Source organism: Leuciscus leuciscus (genome assembly GCF_965113295.1).
Source record: "Leuciscus leuciscus genome assembly, chromosome: 2".
Lineage (NCBI taxonomy): Eukaryota > Metazoa > Chordata > Actinopteri > Cypriniformes > Leuciscidae > Leuciscus > Leuciscus leuciscus.
The window spans coordinates 5,082,354-5,103,616 of NC_138726.1; the positions used below are offsets into that span (position 1 = coordinate 5,082,354).

Sequence of the window (21,263 nt, forward strand, 5' to 3'; positions counted from 1 at the left end):
TTTAACCCAACCATTGGGTTACACATATTGGGTCAATATGTTGGGTTATTTTCCAAAAAATATTGGGTCATTTTTTTAACCATTGGGCAATTTCGCAAACTATTAACAGTAATCTCAAATTAATACAGTACAACTGGATTATGAGAACGTATTTTACTCCAGTTAGGTTAAATAAAATTAATCAGAATTTTCCAGACACATGCAATAAATGCTCAACTGATAAAGGCACATTGTTGCACTGCATGTGGAATTGTCCTAAGGTGCAGGAGTTCTGGAAAGAGGTAATTTTACTCATTTCTCAGATGGTATCTGTCAATCTCCCAATGAGACCAGAAATTTTTATTTGGGGGATTTTTCCTGACAATTTGGTTCATTGTAGAAGCACTCGTAGATTCATTGACGTGTGTATACTTCAAGCAAAGCGTTTAATAGTATTGGAAGAAAGTGGAAAAGCCACCTATTGTACAGTGGATCAATAATATGTCCTTTTGTTTGTCGATGGAAAAGATTACATATTTTGAAAGGTAAATTGTCTTTTTTTAAGACTATTTGGAAACCCTTTATATCCTTTATTTCAAATTCTGATTTCAGTAATATAATGAATGAGGTAGAAAGAGATAAGATAACTTGATTCTCAACCTATTTTCACTTGCATGTTATTACTAGTAAATTTCTAAATTACCCTCTCTCACATCATGATTTGCTTCTCTTGTATGCATGATTACTTCCAACTCTTCTTAATGTGTAGCTATCCTAATTGACCTGTGCCTGTTTTTATTTATTTATTTATTTATTTATTTATTTATTTATTTTCGTTTTCGTTTTTCTTGTTTTTCTCCCTTTTTTATTTATATTATTATTTTTTTTTTTATTATTATTTTTTTTTTTATTATTATTATTATGTAAAAGAGATCCAACTTTTTAATGTACGATATTGTTGTAATATACTGGCATAAGTTGTTGTATCTCAATAAACAAAGTATTAAAAAAAAAAAATCATTGGGTAATTTCTAGAAATAACCCGACTGTTGGGTTAAATAGCATATGTATGCATGCATGCAAAAATGTCACGGTATAGTCATAATGAAGAGACTGTTCCAAGAACCAAATATAAATCTAAAGGAGAATAAAGCATTTGTAGTAAAGGCTCCAAAGTTATGGAATAGTTTGCGAGTGGTTATTAGATCTGCTGAATGTGTGTCTGTTTTTAAACGTCGTTTTTGTATAGACGTGCTTTAATAATAATTTGATATTTTGTATTTATATTACATTCTCCTGTTCATATATTGTTTTTCAGCTCTTCATGAATGTATTCTTAAGGATTGTGTCCTTAAAGCACCTTAAAAATGCTATATAAATAATATGATACTTACCCGCAAGTATTAAAGAAATGCATTATTGAAAAGAAAAGCTTAAGTATAGGTATAGGTATGGTAACTATTTTACAGTGACATTGCCACACGTTACATGCAGTTACTATAGTAATAACTGTAAATTATACCTAACTAACCCTAAACCAAACCCTAACCTTATAGTAAGTACACTGTAACAACGTCGCCACAAACAAAAGTGTACCCAAAAATATTTTAACACAACTGCTTATAATTATTTGAGAAATCTTTGTCCATTAACTCAAAGTTATGTGGTGTGACCGTGTGACCAACATGCAAAAACACCCATAAAGAACAATGATAACACTGTACAATAAGGTTCATTAGTTATATATATTAGTTAACATGAACTAAGAATGAACAATACCTCTACAGCATTTATTAATCTTAGTTAATATTAATTTCAACATTTACTAATACGTTATTAAAATCAAAGGTTGTGTTTGTTATCATTAGTTAATGCACTGTGAACTAACATGAACAGTTGAATTTTTATTAACTAATATTAACATAATAGATAATAATATTAAGATAATAATACTGTCTCAAATGCATTGCTCATTATTAGTTCATGTTAGTTAATACATTAACTAATGTTAACTAATTAACTTTATTGTCAAGCGTTACCAATAAAATAAAACAGGATATCGCAGAGACACATAAGACTGTGTGTGAAGTACTCTAAAATATATCAGATAAATGATCCTTTTTATGTCAAAGTAAAGTTAGTTCAGGGGGGAATAGAGTAGATATTTATGAACTTTTAATTGTGATATTTGCAGAAAGAAAAAAAAGTGTATATTTTTGGGGAAACGTTAAGATGTCTACACTCGCATGTGTTTGAAGTGTAAGAAAAACTATCTTTTTACTGGCCACACATGACATTTTTAGAGTCATTGTATTCTGACAATAGATGACGAAGGAATGTCGAGTGTGATGTGAAGAGTGTGTTATTGATCTCACACACCCATTTTGGGCCCTGAATCAAAACACTGTGTGTTACAGTATGAGGTTTGTAACTTGAGATCATGCAGTGAACATGAATAGCCCTTTGCACGTTCTCCAAAAGGTCTGTAACCGATCTCAGCTTTATTATCGAGCGCACACAAAGAGACAGAGAGAGTCAGAAAGCAGATTAGATTGACGTGTGTAAAAGTATATGTCGTTTGGGAATGTTTGAGTGAGATCTCTACGCTCTTATAAACACTTGCCAGTGAGATGTTAACATGGCTGGAGTAAATTTAGCACCAAATGGTGAATGACCTCTGACCTTGTTTGTTCATTTCAGCTAGAATTTCCTCAGAGAGTTGTGTGTTGAGTTGTGGTGATAATTATAGAAAGGCTTAAAGAGAAGTCTTAGATACCGCAACAACAACAAAAAAAACATTTCATGACAAAGCCACCAGACAGGTTTCTATAAGCAGTAACTTCCTTTAAGAGAAATTCCTCAGCCAGAAACAAAACGATATGGATTTATGATCACGAAGACATGACATCTGAAGGTCACTGGATGTGGAAAGGCCGCTGAGCATGAAGACATGACAGATGATGACAAAAATAACCTTTTAGAGATGCACTTCTCTTAGGAAATAAGTTCTTTTATATCTCATTTCTCTCTTTGCTGATTTTCCAGTCAACTAAATCTGAGGCCAACAATTGAATGTGTTTAATATAATTCTATATCACAGGTTTTGACCTAAAAGTCCACTTGCATAAAACACTCGTTCATGGTTTTTACACACAAACTGAGAAATACACTAAAAATGAAATATTTGTATCCCTTAAAACTAATCTTTGATCACCAAAATTACATATTTAAACGTGTTTTCGTCATGCCTTAAAATATCTTGAATGTAACCTGACACCCTCGCCTCATTTAGCATACGCGGTTCTATGAATATGCAAATGAGCCCCGCCTCCACTCACTCACTCAGCTCAGAGATCCACTCGTTGACGATCACACGTTGATCTGATTGGTTACAAGGTAGTTTGTGACGTCAGGACTGTCTTTGGTTCACTGCAGTTTTAAGGAGAAAATACTGAGTAATAAATAAATGAATTTGTACATGGTTTGTCTTAAAGCATATTAAAAATCACCACATAGACATATAAACAACATTAAAAGCTTGATTTTCACCACAGGGGGACTTTAAATGATCTTTGTCTTGGGACAACAGAGGTGTATAAATAATTAATGTGTAGACAGAAGTTGACTTTCAAAACTAAACATTCAAGTTCGTATTTATGAGTTGAAGTGTTTACAACGCCAGCTGTGTTCAAGTCACTTTCGTCAGAGCAAGATGGCGTGTACTTCCCCTTTAATTAACTAGACAAAAATACAGCAAGGCTTTTAAACTTTTCCCAGGTGACCCCTATTAACATTTACCCCATCTGTATGTAAATAATGATACTAGTATGTGCCTTTCCAGAGACATCAGGTAGTGTAGGACAGGTAATTTCATGATAATGTGAGGTCATGACCACTTTGAACCTGTGAGCTTATTCGCTTTCCCCCCCAAAGCACTATAGCAATGAAAAATTTGTGAAGTGTGACAGTCAGACGTCACATTCAGGATGATGTATTAGCAAACTAAGTAAAGGCTTGGTAAGGCCATGTTACATAGTTCACCCAAAAATGAAAATGATGTCCTCATTTACTCACCCTCAAATTGTTACAAACCATATATGAGTTTCTTTCTTCTGTTGAACACAAAAGACAGCTGACGTAGCCATTGACTTCCATTGTATTTTTTTTCCCTACTGGAAGTCAGTGGGTGCCGTCAGTTGTCTGGTTAGCCTACCAACATTCTTTCATATATCATATTTTGTGTTCGGCAGAAGAAAGAAACTCATTCAGGTTTGAAACAATTTGAGGGTGAGTAAATGATGACAGAATTTTTAATTTTTGGTTGAACGATCCCTTTAAAATGATTATGACTGATTTATGTTTATGGATATTTGTCTCCACCTGGTGTTCAGATGAGAACTGTATCGTACAGAATCAGATGCTATGCAAATGACAGAGATGCAAATGACAGGGAATCACGGTGTAGTATTTTCTGAAATAATTGGGAAAATCCCACTTGAATTTTGTCAAGGAACATAGACTAGGCTACTTCATTTAAATAGGCTATATAAAAACCTAATCCATTTAAATACTGTATATTTATAATTAGTGTGTTTGAATTAGATGTGTAGCCTACTGTATGTTCCCTAAAGAAAATACATTGAAAGAGGCACTTTGCTTGAAATGTTTGCCATTATTAAAAACGATGACGTAAATGTAGTCATTTGATGCATATTGTACCAATAGATATTCGGTTTATACCAGGTCGCACGCAGTCACCCTATGTTTGGTCTAAAACGAAACTGCTCTCATGTATTGCCGCAGGACAGCAAATGTGAGTAAATTCTGTCATCTTTGCAGGACTGTGATAGGAAGAGTGTGCAATGTAGAATATTTTTAGCAACAGTGTGAAAGTGAATAGCACATAACAGGCACAACACTGGTATAAATCTATTGCTACAATATGCGTCACATGACTACATTTACGTCATCGTTTTTAAACACCACGGGTTTCACAGTCCACACTTCAACGTGAAAACGGTGTTCTCTTACGTACTTGCGTAAGTATCTTACGCTAGGGGAAAACCTCTTTTCCTCGAGATATTGAAGCCAAAAATGATCCTTAATTTTGCAATAATGTAAAACGCATTGCAGCAGCATGCAGACATGGGCGAGACAGCTCGCGCGCCCATTGGCTGCTCTGCGGCAACTGCACCAGCCTATCGATAGAGGCCCCTCATGACGTCAGAACCAATGAGGGTGCTTCGCGCCCATTACGTCATGTCCCGCCGAAAGCGAGTGGGGCTAGGGCTATAAATACGGCCCAGAGAGGCTGGTTTGGTCAGTTTTTCATCTCTTCAGCGGGCCTTCGCATCGCTGGATCCTGAGAGGAAGCCGCGCCGTCTGAGTCAAGCACCCAGCGGGATTAGTGCATCTGAAGCTGCTGGTCGACATCTCGCCGCCTTCAGTCGCCGTTTCTGCTGACGCTTTCCGGCGTACATATCCTTTTCTCTGCTATTGTGTTTTGTGTATGTGTGTGTTCGCCGCCACGACACACACTCTCATTGCACTAAAAGAGCCGGGCGTCTTTTTCAAGGCCCCTTTCCCCCCCAACCCGCAAAGCTCGCCGGTGCGCCCGCTTGCCTTGCCTGCTTGGAGGATGATACCTGCTCTCCCTCTGTTCGAGCCGCGCAAACCGCGCCGTTCACAGGGGATGTCAGGAGCGGACGGTCACGGGGCTAGCTTTCTCTCTCCCTCTGTTCGAGCCGTGCAAAATGTGCCGTTCACAGGGGAGGCTGGAAGCGGACGGTCGGGGTTAGTTTTTCTTTACAAGAAAAGAAAGCTACCCTGCCCCTGCGCCCCATTCACGCGTCACTCACCGGCGAAAGGAGAAAATAGTGTTTATAGTCCCGCCGAAGCTGGACTGACCTGAATTTTCTCACACATTTCTCAGTTCCCTGATCAGGCGACTGGAAATATAAATATTGCAGCGCCGGCAAGCAAACGCCGAAGAAAACATGTTGACGCTCTTATATGCTCGTGCATCTGAAAGCCTTTGTGTTCCCCCCTGTGGCTCAGTGGCGGAATTTTTGGTTTTTCGCACGAGAGACCGGTGTTCGAATCCCGGTCTAACGGCAGATTAATTATGCCTCCAATGCTTCGCTCTGTCAGTTCCCTGAAAGGCGACTGCAGATGTGCATTTTGCAGCCAACGAGCGCGTTGTACAACCCGCTCGCCTGCACCCAAACACCGTTTCTATGGTTCCCGTGCGTCACTGGCGAAAGGAGAAAAGAGTGTTAATGTCCCGCTGCGGCCGGGCCGAATTCTATTTCTCACACATTTCTCATTCCCCTCTGAAGTTCAGGCGACTGGAAATGTCAATACTGCAGTGAGCGAGCCTGTTATAATGCACGCACGCCTGCAAACAAACGCCAGCATGTTGACGCTCTCTGATAATACTCGCGCTATCTAAATGCCTAGGCTATGTGTCTTCCCCTGTGGCCCAGTGGCAGATTCTCAGGTTTTCACGTGAGAGACCCGTGTTCGATCCCGTTCGATCCCGGCAGAAAAAATAAAATAAAAATTATGCCGTCAATGCTCGCTCTGTCAGTTCCCTGAAAAGGCGACTGCAGATGTGTATTTTTGCAGCCAACGAGCGCGTTGTACAACCCGCTCGCCTGCACCTAAGCACCGTTTCTATGGTTTCCGTGCGTCACTGGCGAAAGGAGAAAAGAGAGTGTTCCTAGTCCAGCTGCGGCTGGGCCTACCTCCATTCTCACACATTTCTCTGGAAATGTCAATATTGCAGTGGACGAGCCTATTGTAATACACACACGCCTGCAAACAAACGCCAGCATGTTGACGCTCTCTGTTTCTATGGCAACTTCTCGCTCGTTCAGTTCCAGTAAATGCGACTGTTCCAGTGTATTCTGCAGTAAACAAGTCGGCGACACAGCCCGCTTGCCTGCACACAAACGCCGCTTTTACGGCTACCCAGATAAATCCCATAAGAGTGTATTTTCTGGTGTTCCGGCCACGGCCGATGGTGTTATGAGTGTAGACAAAATGCCCACTGCCCAGTGCTCATTCCTACACAGAAACACAGCCCGTCACACAGGGCTCGCGCACATGAAATCGACCCAGATCGATTGCGCATTAAATGTGGTAAATGTGCCCACTGCCCAGTGCCCACAAACACTACGTTCTGCATGTCTCAAGGTTTCTGTAAAACGAAACCAACATGCTTTCGCTCTGCTCAGGCAGACAATGCTCTCAGTGTTGTAAATGTGCCTGCTATCCCACGCCCACATTCACACATAGACATGACAGGTCTTACGGGACTCGCCCAGCCCTCCCCCTCTCGGTTGACCACCGCAGAGGAGTCGAGCGCGGGCAATCTGCCCGCTGTTATCAGCGTGCCCCCTGCCTCAAATGTCATAAGCGCGACGCTTATGTTGCAGCACACTGAAGCCCCTCTGTCGCTGAGCGACCAGAGCGCGCTTCGCATTCAACCCCTAGCCATTCGTGCAAACGCATGGGCAAGGCTACCCGGGGTTTCGAAGTGGGTGCTAGACATTATAGAAAGAGGCTATTCGCTACAGTTCGGTCGACGCCCGCAACGCAAAGCGGCGCGAATCGATACTACGGTGAAAAAGGAAGTAGCACACCTACTTCGAGCCGAAATAGCGAAGTTACTGAGCAAAAGGGCTATAGAACCCTTATCACAAGCTCAGAGCGAAGGGGGCATGTACAGCAGATATTTTCTGGTACCCAAAAAAGACGGGGGTCTCAGACCCATTCTAGATCTAAGACGACTAAACAAAGCACTTCTGAAACGACGGTTCAGAATGCTCACGACCAAGAAAATCCTCTCGCAAATTTACCAAGGGGACTGGTTCATGTCGATAGATCTGAAAGACGCTTATTTTCAAATACAAATAGTCACGTCACAGGCGATTTTTGAGATTCGCCTTCGAGGGTCAGGCATATCAGTACACAGTCCTGCCATTTGGCCTATCCCTGGCACCTCGCGCATTCACAATCTGCATGGATGCAGTGCTCGCACCCCTCAGGCTCCGAGGCATACGAGTGCTGAATTATTTGGACGATTGGCTGGTTCTAGCTCGATCACAGTCAGGGCTCATAGAACACAGGACCATATTACTCGATCACCTCGAGAATTTAGGTCTCACAGTCAATTGGGCGAAGAGTTCGCTGTCTCTCAGTCAGAAAATATCTTTTCTGGGCACAGATCTGGACTCGCTGTCTATGACCGCACAGCTGTCGCCGCAGCGCAGACTAAGTATTCAGCGCATGACAGAGATTTTTCGCCATGGCGCTTTAGTCCCGCTCAAAAAGTTTCAAAGGATGCTGGGTCTCATGGCTTCAGCATCCTCAGTGCTTCAGCTGGGTCTGCTTCGCATGTGCCCGCTGCAGTATTGGTTGAAAGCGCGCACGCCGCGCAGAGCTTGGACCTCCGGTCTCGCGCGCCTCAAGGTCGATCAGAAATGCGTCGCAGCTCTGAAACCTTGGACAGTGACCGACTGGTACCGGTCAGGAGTAAGCCTGGGGACTTCCTGGAGTGTGAAGGTGGTGTCTACGGACGCCTCAACCTCGGGATGGGGAGCGCTGCTCGAGGGCAGACCGTTATTTGGCCAGTGGTCGGAACGGGAGAAGCTTCTGCATATAAACTGCCTGGAAATGATGGCAGTCAACAACGCGCTGAGGCGCTTTTGTCCCCAGATAAAAAGACACCACGTCTTGGTCCGTTCGGACAACATGTCAGTGGTGGCTTATATAAATCACCAAGGAGGTATCAGATCCAGAATCCTTCACAGGCTGACGGAACGCCTCCTGGTCTGGGCTCAGCACAATCTGCGCTCGCTCAGGGCAGCGCATGTGCCCGGCCATCTGAATGTGGGACCAGACAGACTGTCCAGAAACAATCTTCCGACAGGAGAATGGTCTTTACACCCACAGACAGTCGAACTGCTATGGAGGACATTTGGCAGAGCGAAAATAGACCTATTTGCGTCTCAAGAGAACGCTCATTGTCAGGAATTTTTCTCCAAGAGCAAGGACGCGCTGGCTCACGTCTGGCCCCGCTGCCCGCTCTATGCGTTTCCCCCTGTCACGCTCCTACCCCAGGTGTTAGAGCGAATCAGGGAGAGCGGATGCCCAGTGCTACTCGTCGCCCCATTTTGGACAAACCAAGCCTGGTTTCCAGTCTGACGAGTACCGCCCCGTGGCCGATACCGGTGAGGAGGGATCTCCTCTCGCAGGCAAACGGCTCGATCTGGCATCCTTGCCCAGAGCGTTGGTCCCTACATGTGTGGGCCATCAACGGGTACCCGTTAACCTCCCAGCGGGAGTGTTAAACACGATCACACAGGCTAGAGCTCCATCTACGAGGCGGCTCTATTCCTCAAAATGGTCTGTGTTCACTAGCTGGTGTACAGCGAGTGGTACTCCGCGCTCACGCTGTGGGGTGACGGAGGTTCTCTCCTTTTTACAAGAGCTTCTGGATAAGGGCAGAACCCCATCCACGCTTAAAGTTTATGTGGCGGCCATAGCAGCGTTCGCTGAACCACCGCTCGGCCAGTCATTAGGAAGGAACGATCTGGTCATTCGCTTCCTCAGAGGAGCTAAGAGGCTGAACCCTCCCAGACCTCCCTCAGTTCCCGTTTGGGACCTTTCCACGGTTCTGGAAGCCATGAAAGGTGCCCCATTCGAGCCAATACAGTGTTTCTTCTGGCTCTCGCTTCAGTGAAGCGCATAGGGGATTTGCAAGCGCTCTCAGTGAGCGCGACGTGTATGGAGTTTGGGCCTAATGACTCGAGAGTCATACTCAAACCAAAGCACGGATATGTTCCTAAATCCCTCAATACACCGTTTAGGGCACAGGTGATCGCCCTGCCGGTATCTGAAGAGGAAGGGGATGCAGGCTTCCTTTGCCCGGTCAGGGCGTTAAGGGCCTATGTGTCTCGCTCATCTGTTTTCAGACAGACGGAGCAGCTCTTTGTTTTGTTCAGCGGACGTTCTAAGGGACTAGCTGCGTCAAAACAGAGTCTATCCAGATGGATAGTTGATGCTATAGCGCTAGCTTACACATCCAGGGGCCTGCAATGCCCGATAGGTGTCAAAGCGCACTCCACAAGAGGCATGGCCTTGTCGTGGGCTTGGTCCAGTGGGATTGCCTTGCAAAATATCTGTATGGTGGCAGGCTGGGCCTCCCGGTCTACATTTATAAGGTTTTATAACCTCGAGGTTCCCGCTTTGCAAGCTAGGTTGCTCTCGGTTTAATTTTTCAGTATTTTTGCCCGATGCTATCGGCTCAGGATGCTGAAACTGCTAGAGCGTCGATCACTGATAGTCTGTATACTTCTGTGGGCAGTGCGCACCATATTTACCAGTCCAGTCCATATTTATAAGTCCCCCATATTTACCAGTCCAGTCCAGGCCGAGTTCGCCCTGGCTGTGTGGAACACTTGATATAACATGCTCTTATCAGAGCTCCATATTACAGGAATGATGCTATTCTAGCCCCTCTTCCCGGATTCTCTGTGAGTCTCTTGTGATTAGGCACTGTATGAGCCCCGGGCACCTGCCCTTGGGACTTTAGTGTTATGTCTCAAGCCCGCACAGCGTTTTACATTGTGTTCCCCTAGCGTAAGATACTTACGCAAGTACGAGAGACCTCTCGTAAGAGAACGTACTCGATTACTAACGTAACCTCGGTTCTCTCTAGAAGAGGGAACGAGTACTTGCGTATCTTGCCGTGCATGCGTCATGTTCTGATTCGCTTCAGCGATGAAAAACTGACCAAACCAGCCTCTCTGGGCCGTATTTATAGCCCTAGTCCCACCCGCTTTCGGCGGGACATGACGTAATGGGCGCGAAGCACCCTCATTGGTTCTGACGTCATGAGGGGCCTCTATCGATAGGCTGGTGCAGTTGCCGCAGAGCAGCCAATGGGCGCGCGAGCTGTCTCGCCCATGTCTGCATGCTGCTGCAATGCGTTTTACATTATTGCAAAATTAAGGATCATTTTTGGCTTCAATATCTCGAGGAAAAGAGGTTTTCCCCTAGCGTAAGATACTTACGCAAGTACTCGTTCCCTCTTCTAGAGAGAACCGAGGTTACGTTAGTAACCGAGTACGTTTTCGAATGTGTTCACTTTGGATTCATTAATAAAAACGCCGTCTCAGTGTGGACGGAAGGCCAAAACGGAGAGAAAAGTATACGTTTTCAAACGAAAAACTAAAAATGTGGTCGTTGTAGGACAGAGGTGGACAGTAACAAAGTACATTTACTTGAGTACTTAAAGAGGCTACATGCGATTTTCTGAAATTTAAACTCGCGACTGACACCTGTGGCCAAAAAACGGAACAGCTCTTCCTTTCTGCTCGCTCTCGTACGTGCACACTTCACAAGTCATCCGCTGCAAAGAAGTCAACATTATGTTTACAGAGGTAAGAACAGTCAAATACATATATTGTTTGAGAAACTAAGTTTGTTTGCTGACTAGCGGTGGTGGCAGAGTGATCTGAAACGTTTAACATGAACGCGCTTGACGTCACATCCGCAGACAGCGCGGGAAAAATCCGACCCGACAGAAAATAGAAAAAATTGGATACAGGCTATAGGTGCACCCACTGTGAGCGGACAAGGTGTCAGTATGCTCATCAGGAGATGTTTGAGTCATAAATGGTAAAATAAAAAGGCTATTGTTACGTTTATTTTGGGGAAAAAGTTGCATATAGCCTCTTTAAGTACACTTTTTGAGTATCTGTACTTTACTTGAGTATTCTTTTTTTGTGTGTGTGTGAAAACTTTTTACTTTAACTTCACTACTTTTGAAAGACAAATATCATACTTTTTACTCCACTACAGTTCTGTCAAGGTCCTTGAGTAGAAAGTAGTAATGTCACTCAGGGGATGATTTTGGTTCCAGGGGTTTTATTTTGGTTGGAAATGAAAGTCGGTTTCTGACGTCAACTCGACTGATGTTGGTTTCTGACGTCAACCCAATTTTCGTTTTCTACCACAATACAACGTCTGTCCAATGTTGGAGATTAACGTCAATCTGGTGTTGGATTCTGACATTAACCTGATTTTCATTTTCAGCGTTGGGTTTGGTCTTCTAAATGTGAATGTTGTCATTGTTTTGGTGCACACTAGCTTATAGAACAGTAAGGCTAACATATTCATACTAAAAGCCCCAAAACTTGAAATAGGGCACTATTTGAGGGAACAGCATATTTGGGTGTCCGAAACCATTGTGGACGTTATTGAGTGCACTTATTCAATCCCAATACCGGAACTGTGTTCTAGAAATAAATGTGATATTGATATGAGGGTAGGCAGGCATATATTCAGAGGCATAAGGTACTGTAAGTATTACACACAACAATGCAACAATAATAAAACAATGCATTGACATTTACTTTTGATACTTAAGTACTTTTAAAAACAAGTACTTCTGTACTTTTACTTAAGTAAAAATCGGTCTTTACAACTTTTACTTGTAACGGAGTAATATTTCACCAGTAGTATCTGTACTTTCACTCAAGTAAGGAAGTTGTGTACTTTGTCCACCTCTGGTGTAGGACCATGTATTTTGTTCAAATCTATGAACTGCAAGAGCTGTGCAGTTTCACAAAGCCTTCATTATAATGCATGGAAGGAAAAATTCAACATTAGACCATATCTTGCAAGTTATTGTTTTGTTAAATTAAGCTGGTCTAAGGCTAACACGAACAACCCCACAACATTTGAACAAAACTGTAGGCCTATTGGTTGATTATCCACGGCAGGAGAGTCAGGTATGAATTATGAATTAAATTATTCATGAAATGTGATTTCTTCATATTACCATAGAAAGGAAATGAAAAAGATGTATTAGTATGACACACTTGTCATTTAAAGGCCATAGACTGTGTTAAAGACCCACTGGATGGCGCCATTTATCAATTCACTGAACATTTAAAAACACAACAGCTTTATCAAAACAAAACGTATTTAATTTGTCATTATATTTGTTGGTATTGTGTTTCTAATGATAAAAAATACGCTTCGTTTGTTGAAATTTTAGTAAGTGCCTCCAACTAGTTTTTGTTGTTGTTGTCACCACTCACTCTTATTCATCTCCATTAGTCATGGACATCCAACTTCAGCTAATATTTTCTCAGAAACTTGGAGGATCTGAAACCAAAAAACATATGACCCTTCAACTATATGCGTGACCGACAGTATGGTCAGCACTAACTCGACAGTCACCGATGCTTGACACTTTACCTGAACATCTATCAGTTGGCTTGGCTGGGGAGAGACATAGTAATTGTGTAAAAATTTAACTACATAGGCTACTCCAACAGAAAGTCCAACAAATACTGAGTCATTCCTTACAGCATTGTGAAATCTGGAAGTTTTTTGCTGTGTTTTTGTCGCAACAAAGGCACACAAGAAGTGTGAGAAAGCAGAAGAAACTTTACGGGTGAGCTGTGTGTGTTTGGACTTCAGGCGAATTAAGTGCGACCACCTGATTCGACAGACAGGAACATAGGGCTCAACTTTATTTACAATTGTCTGGGTGTGAATCGTCTTTTTTTTTCTTTTTTTTTTGAGATAGAGAGAGAGAGAGAGAGAGAGAGAGAGAGAGAGGTAAGTTTCCATAACTTGATTTTTTATAATTAATTGTATGTGGCAGTGACAAACATTAGCCTATTCATGGGTTTCATCCGGTCCCTTTCCACAGGTGTATAAAATCAAGCACCTAGATTATGAATGCAGACTGCATTGTGCTTGATTAATTGTTAATACACCTGTGGAAAGGGACCGGATGAAATCCATGAATACAGATTCGATATGTAGACAGATATATCCACCAGCATTACAAACGGTTTTGACTAGAGTGTTTAGTTTCAGATATCTAAATTGAAGTGAACGAGAATGCTAATCTCTGTGGTATATTGGACTAGTATATTAGTTTGTGCATTCATTTATTTGATTTAACACTATTCTAAAGGAAAATATGTCTATAAAAAAATCCCTTAATGTTTCTTAGAAAAACAGGATTTCCATTCATGCAAGTTTTAAGAGGAAACAGCTGTTTTGGGGTTCATAAAAGTTCATAGATACTTTTCAAACTAAATTCAGAACGCTGTTCTGATTTAATGACAAATAAGTGTGTCCACGGTTAAGGATTCTTCATTTCTTTGTATTCATGTTGGTACTATGTGTTTCCTTTTAAATCTATCTATCTATCTATCTATCTATCTATCTATCTATCTATCTATCTATCTATCTATCTATCTGTCTGTCTGTCTGTCTGTCTGTCTGTCTGTCTGTCTGTCTGTCTGTCTGTCTGTCTGTCTGTGTGTGTGTGTGTGTGTGTGTGTCTGTCTGTCTGTGTGTGTCTGTCTGTGTGTGTGTGTCTGTGTGTGTGTGTGTCTGTGTGTCTGTGTGCAGTCCTTGGCAAAAGAAAAAAATTATAAAAATGGCCCAACCCAAAATAGGAAAATATCTTTTTAACCACAAACCACTGGTCAGGAAATTAGCAAGAATTGCACAAATACTGTAAAGTAACTTTACAACGGAATAGCCTTTCCCAACTTACAGACAGCTTTTTGCTGGAGTCAGTGTTGTTCCACTTAATGTTAATGGCTTCAAACATTTCATGAGTAGTTGAAAAATGTCTGCTAGTTCATTTGAGTTCAATATGAGACCAAATATTCACTACAGGGTTCAAATCTGGACTCTGACCAAGGCCAAAACATGAGCCTGATGGACTTGTTCTCAAGCCAGTTCTTGATTGTCTTTGCAGTTTGGGCAGCAGCATCGTCTTGTTGAAAAATAGCATCTGATCATTCCTCTTTAGATAAGAACTTTTCATTTGTGGGAAGCAAGCCATTCTGTTATATTTTCCTGTACCTCAAAGCATTAAATTACTTTTCACAATGAAGTAGCTCACCCATACCAGCAGCTAAAAAGCCTCCTCTTCCTCCATGATTCACTGTGGTAGAGATGCATTTATTATTATTTCTCAATAGATTTTCAAAGAAACTGATCTGGTGCATCACTATGCAACTCGTGTTTCATTGTGATTCATCAGTCCACACACAACTTCCATATTCTGCCAAAAACTCAACATATTTGCTCAAATTTTCTTATTTCCTTGCCATAATTTTGCCCAGGAGTGCTATGTATATTGCTTTATCAGCATTTATAGATCAGCATTTAGGACAGTTGTATAACCTTGACTTTTTGCCCCATTTTAAGATGTATATGTATTTGCAGACCTAATGCCAGCCACTTCTGAGGAGCAGCAGGGCCTCTAAAATGAGTTTCCTTGAAAAGAGCGAGGAAGGAGTTTCTGTTCAGGCTAAAAGTCCAGGAACTCCAGGACCCAGCTGTGTGTCTATGAAGAGTGACGTATCTATGGGCATACCACCTGAATTCAGTGGTGAAGCAGCGACCTCTGACCCCAAGTGAGAAACCAGATTACATCATAATAACTTATAAAGTAAAGACGGATAAACATAGGCATGCTTCCTTTCCATGGTTTATCTGTAAGCATATTCACATATCTTTAGCACGTGGCTGTGTATTAATGAAAAGTGACAGTCCAATGAAAAACATTGATTAGCAAATATGATTAGCTCACACTCAGACACTTTTAAGGGCATGCAGTGCTAACGATATGACCAGATAACACATTTAAAGTCTCTCTGCAGGGATTTGCTCCAGGTTCGTTCCACATGTGGAGTGTGTGAGCAGGTTCTGAGAGACCCAGTGTCTATTTCCTGTAGACATAGTTTCTGCAAACAGTGTATCAGCTGCTACTGGACTAAGTCCAGTCCATCAGAAGACTTTGACTGTCCTCAGTGCAGGAAGAGATCTAGAACACGGCCCATTCTACAAACAGATAAAGTCTCGGGAGGATCCAGATCTGCTGGTTCTGCTCTTTGTTACACAAAAGCAGCCCGGCTGGAGGAGGCTAAAAACCTGGAGCCGGTGGTGGATGATGTCCTGCAGAGAGTCAAAGAGAGACACAAAACCAGCATGAGGAACAAGTATGAGAACTTATTTGAGGGAATCAGACTACAGGATAATCAAACCCTCCTGAACAGGATCTACACACAGCTCTATATCATAGAGGGAGAGAGTGAAGGGGTGAATGAAGAACATGAAGTGTTACAGATGGAGAAAACACCCAGGACACAACATTCACAAGACACTCAAATCCACTGCAATGACATCTTTAAATCCTTAACTGAACTAGGATGTGAGGGGAAGAGAAGAGAGGGGAATGACACAATAAAGACTGTTCTTACTAAAGGCGTCGCTGGAATTGGAAAAACAGTCTCTGTCCAGAAATTCATTCTGGACTGGGCTGAAGGAAAAGCTAATCAGGATGTTGATTTCATGTTTGTGCTTCCATTTCGAGAGTTGAACCTGATTAAAGATCATCAGTACAGTATTCGCAAACTTCTGCTCGACTTTCTTCCTTAACTTCATGATGTGGACTCAAAGATTTATGATGAATGTAAAATGGTGTTCATCTTTGATGGTCTGGATGAAAGCCGAATTACAATGATGTTTTCAGATGGACAGAAAGTTTCTGATGTGAATGAGTCTTCATCAGTGGGTGTGTTGATGTCAAATCTAATTAGAGGAGAGCTGCTTTCTTCTGCTCTTATCTGGATCACCTCCAGACCAGCAGCGGCCAATCAGATCCCTTCAGAATGCATTAACCGGGTGACAGAAATTCAGGGATTCAATGACCCTCAGAAGGAGGAATATTTCCGGAAGAGGATCAGCGATCAGCATCAAGCCAGCAGAATTATCTCACACATCAGAAGATCAAGAAGCCTCCACATCATGTGCCACATACCCGTCTTCTGCTGGATCTCGTCCACTGTGCTTCAGAACATCCTGAAACAAGACGACGGTGCAGAAATCCCTCAAACTCTGACTGAAATGTACATCCACTTCCTGATCATTCAGATAAACATCAGGAATCAGAAGTATGATGAGAGAGATCCGGGAAGACTCCTGCAATTCAACAGGGAAGTGATTTTGAAACTTGCAGAACTTGCTTTCAAACAACTGAAGAAGGGCAACATCATGTTCTATGAGGAGGATCTGAGGGAATGCGGGATAGATGTCATTGACGCCTCGGTGTATTCTGGGATTTGCACCGAGATATTTAAAGAAGAGTCTGTGATTCATCAGAGGAAAGTCTTTTGCTTCGTGCATTTGAGCTTTCAGGAGTTTCTGGCTGCTGTTTATGTGTTTTATTGTTATGTAATTAACACTGTGGAGGCACTAAGGTTTTTTGATTCCCTGCATAATTTGCTCAGAGGAGCTGTAGATAAAGCCTTAGAAAGTGAGAATGGACACCTGGATCTTTTCCTCCGGTTCCTGCTGGGCATCTCACTGGAGTCCAATCAGAAACTCCTAAAGGATCTACTGACCAACACTCACAGCTGTTCAAGGAGCATTGAGAAAACAACTGCTTGCATTAAAGACAAAATTAAACATGGACGTAATCTTTCAGCTGATAGATCCATCAATCTTTATCTTTGTCTCTTTGAAATGAAAGATCAGACTCTGTACAGAGAGATCCAGGAGTTTCTGAAATCAGACAAATACTCAGAGAAGAAGCTTTCTTCTGCACTTTGCTCAACAATCGCCTACATGTTTCAGATGTCAGACGAGGTGCTGGAGGAGCTTAATCCCAAGACATTTAATACATCGGAAGAAGGTCGAAGAAAACTCTTACCAGCTGTGAAGAACTGCAGAAAAGCTCTGTGAGTGTTAAATTCTCATATTACTTAAGAACTGAATGGTGCTTTTTTAAATAATTTGCATAAATTTAAGTTTTTACAACTTTGCAGATTTTCCCTTATTAAGCTCTGCTAAGACTTATTAAGAATCTGGCAAAATCCGACTAAACAGTCAGTAGGCATGACAGTCTTGAAAGTTATCAAGTTGTTTTGAGTGAGCTTGTGAGATGCAGGCTTAAAGATGAAGTATGGAAGATATGTTTTATGTTTAAATACATTTTCTTAACCCAGTTTATTGTTCATTGTCTACTACTATTATGTCATTCATGAGTTTATCTCCCCCCAAAAGCACCATCAAAACATTGAGAGTGGTAGCAGGCTGAGAGTTTGGGGGCGTGGCTACTGTGGTAGGCTGAGAGTTTGGGGGTGTGGCTACTGTAGCTGGCTGGGAGTTTGGGGGTGTGGCTACTGTAGCAGGCTGAGAGTTTGGGGGTGTGGCTACTGTTGTAGGCTGAGAGTTTGGGGTGTGGCTACTGTAGTAGGCTGAGAGTTTGGGGGTGTGGCTACTGTAGCAGGTAGGGAGTTTGGGGTGTGGCTACTGTAGTAGGCTGAGAGTTTGGGGGTGTGGCTACTGTAGCAGGCAGATAGTTTGGGGTGTGGCTACTGTAGTAGGCTGAGAGTTTGGGGGTGTGGCTACTGTAGCAGGTAGGGAGTTTGGGGTGTGGCTACTGTAGTAGGTTGAGCGTTTGGGGGTGTGACTACTGTAGTAGGCTGAGAGTTTGGGGGTGTGGCTACTGTAGCAGGCAGATAGGTTTGGGCGTGGCTACTGTAGTAGATGGAGAGTTTGGGACGTGGCTACTGTAGCAGGCGGTCTTTAGCCGCGTTTAGCCGGTGTAGGACCATGATTGACACGTTACATGGGAAAAGACTTTCAGCTTCGGTTACAAAAGTGCAAGCCAAAGTTTCAACCTTCAAAATTTTAACCTTCAAAAGTTAAATATGTGATGAATTTGAAATGTGTTTTGTTCTCTTACAGTCTTGCTGACTGTAATCTCACTGATAAATCTTGTGAGATTGTGGCCTCAGCTCTACAGTCATCAAACTCCGTACTGAGAGAGCTGGACCTGAGTAACAATGACCTGCAGGATTCAGGAGTGAAGCTTCTCTCTGATGGACTGAAGAGTCCAAACTGTCAACTAGAGAAACTGAGGTTTCTAAGAGTTTTTTACAGTTAAATTATTTTGACAAAAATACAATCCTGTGTGAAAGTTACATGCAAGCTGCCCATATGGTTCCAGACACAGTCACTTTTAATATCTGGTCTAATACTATGTGTAAATTATTTACCACATGTACAACAGTTCTAAAAACCTGTCTTAAACTGTTCTAAAAACAGCGTGTGTGTGTGTGTTTGAAGATTATCTGACTTTTGATATGCATGTTTAGATTATCTGGCTGTATGGTGACAGAGGAAGGCTGTTGTTGTCTGGCCTCAGCTCTGAGTTTAAACCCATCACACCTGAGAGAGTTGGATCTGAGCTACAATTGCCCAGGAAACTCAGGAGTCAAGATGCTCTCGGATCGACTGAACCACCCAAACTGCACACTGGAGATACTCAAGTATGTAGACCTGAAATTGTGTAGTGTACATTAGGGGTGTATATCACACTAAATGATGCAATTTTTGCAGATACCACAACACATGCCACGATTGGATTACGATTAAATTAGATTCAGGGGTATATTGATCAATATATCGATAATACGATATTATGTGCCTATTTTACACCATCAGTTTTTTATTTTTTATTAACTTACAAATGCAACCAAAACACATAATATGAACATTTAACTGAAATGTGCAAATCATTGGGACATCCACAACAAAAAGTACACTTTAGTTTTTTAATATAGAAAAACAGAGGGGGAAAAAGCAATAATAACAGTCAACATGCAAACTCTGGACAAGTGATAGAAGATGATGGTTTGTCCTGATGGTGAAGACCATTTTTATATGCCTTCTTCTGTGTTGTTTAGTTTGGACCACGGAGAGTCCTTCAGGATCACACCAGGACTGCGGAAATGTAGGTTCTCGCTCTGACACACACTTCATGAACATTCAGTTTTTTTTCAATTCAATATTATTGTGCTTTTATAATACAAATGACCCAAAAACAGTCATAGAATAGTGCCAAAGACAAAGATGACAAAATCAAGGATCTTTAGTGATATCACTGATGTTTTAATCTCTCTTCAGATTCCTGTCATCTCACATTCGATCAAAACACAGTGAACACTCATCTCATTCTGTCTGAGAACAACAAAAAGGCAACATATTTGGAAGAGGAGCAGCCATATCCTGATCATCCAGAAAGATTTGAGCACTACGAGCAGGTTCTGTGTGGAGAGAGTCTGACTGGACGCTGTTACTGGGAGGCTGAATGGAGTGGCTGGAGTCATATAGCAGTCACATATCGAGGCATCAACAGGAAAGGAGGGAGCGACTGCAGGTTTGGACTCAACGAAAAGTCCTGGAGTCTGGTCTGCTCCGGTAAAAATTACTATGCCAGGCATAATAATGCAAGAACTGACGTTCCCGCGCCCTCGTCATGTTCTCACATTATAGGAGTGTACCTAGATCAGCCAGCTGGCTCTTTGTCTTTTTACAGTGTTTCCTCTGAAACAGGCAAAATGATCCACATTTACACCTTCCACTGCACATTCACTGAGCCCCTCTATGCAGGATTTGGTGTTGGGGTTGACAACGGCTCTTCAGTGTGTTTATGTGAAATACAGAAGATGTAAGGCAGGTGTGTCAAACATTCAGACCGCGGGCCAAATACAGTCTGTGGATTTTTTTTTCTTTTTTTTTTAATTACGCAACATTTGTGCTAAAATATGCTTAAATTATTTATTTATTATGTTAGTGTGATATTTAATCTGTGTGCCATGCACAAAGAAACTCTGGTCAGTGACGTCACATTATTTATATTATTATAAATGGCACATTTCAGAGAGAGTTCAATGCTTCAGAAGTGTTTTCTACCAGTGCATAACTTACATTTGACTATTATATTCTTATTTGGAAATAAGTGTATATAAATAACTTTGTGCTTGTATTTCTATTTTGCATCCTAAGTCTGTTAAACATTATTTTATATATTTATGTCAAACAGACAAAGCATAACAGAGAAAGGCAGTGCAATAATGTTAGCTATTTCTTGTTGGAGGTTACAAGTAGTTATTATAACATCATTGAATTACTACTGTTAGTCAGAAGTGTCTTAAATATACAGAGAAAATAAATGTCATATTAAAGTTTTTTCCTGATCACCATTTTGTATATAAACTATAAGAACATGACGTTAGACAATGTCTGTCCTTGATCATGTGTTGCACTGTGAATCTAGGTTAAAAACATTTATATGGCTACACGTACAACCCAATTTAATGTCTTTTCCTTTAACAATGTCTAAAGATCCACAAAATCATTAAGAATAGATATATGGTCAGGTG

General features: G+C 41.8%; 1 pseudogene across 1 annotated transcript; it reads left to right on the plus strand.

Moving 5' to 3' along the window:
• Nucleotides 1-4,717: 4,717 nt before the first annotated feature.
• On the plus strand, nt 4,718-21,110 carry LOC309491914 (NLR family CARD domain-containing protein 3-like; annotated as a pseudogene). Its single transcript, XR_014211750.1, has 7 exons — nt 4,718-4,792; nt 15,256-15,446; nt 15,693-17,771; nt 18,784-18,957; nt 19,194-19,367; nt 19,785-19,831; nt 20,005-21,110. The product of XR_014211750.1 is annotated as an NLR family CARD domain-containing protein 3-like (transcript).
• Nucleotides 21,111-21,263: the final 153 nt, after the last annotated feature.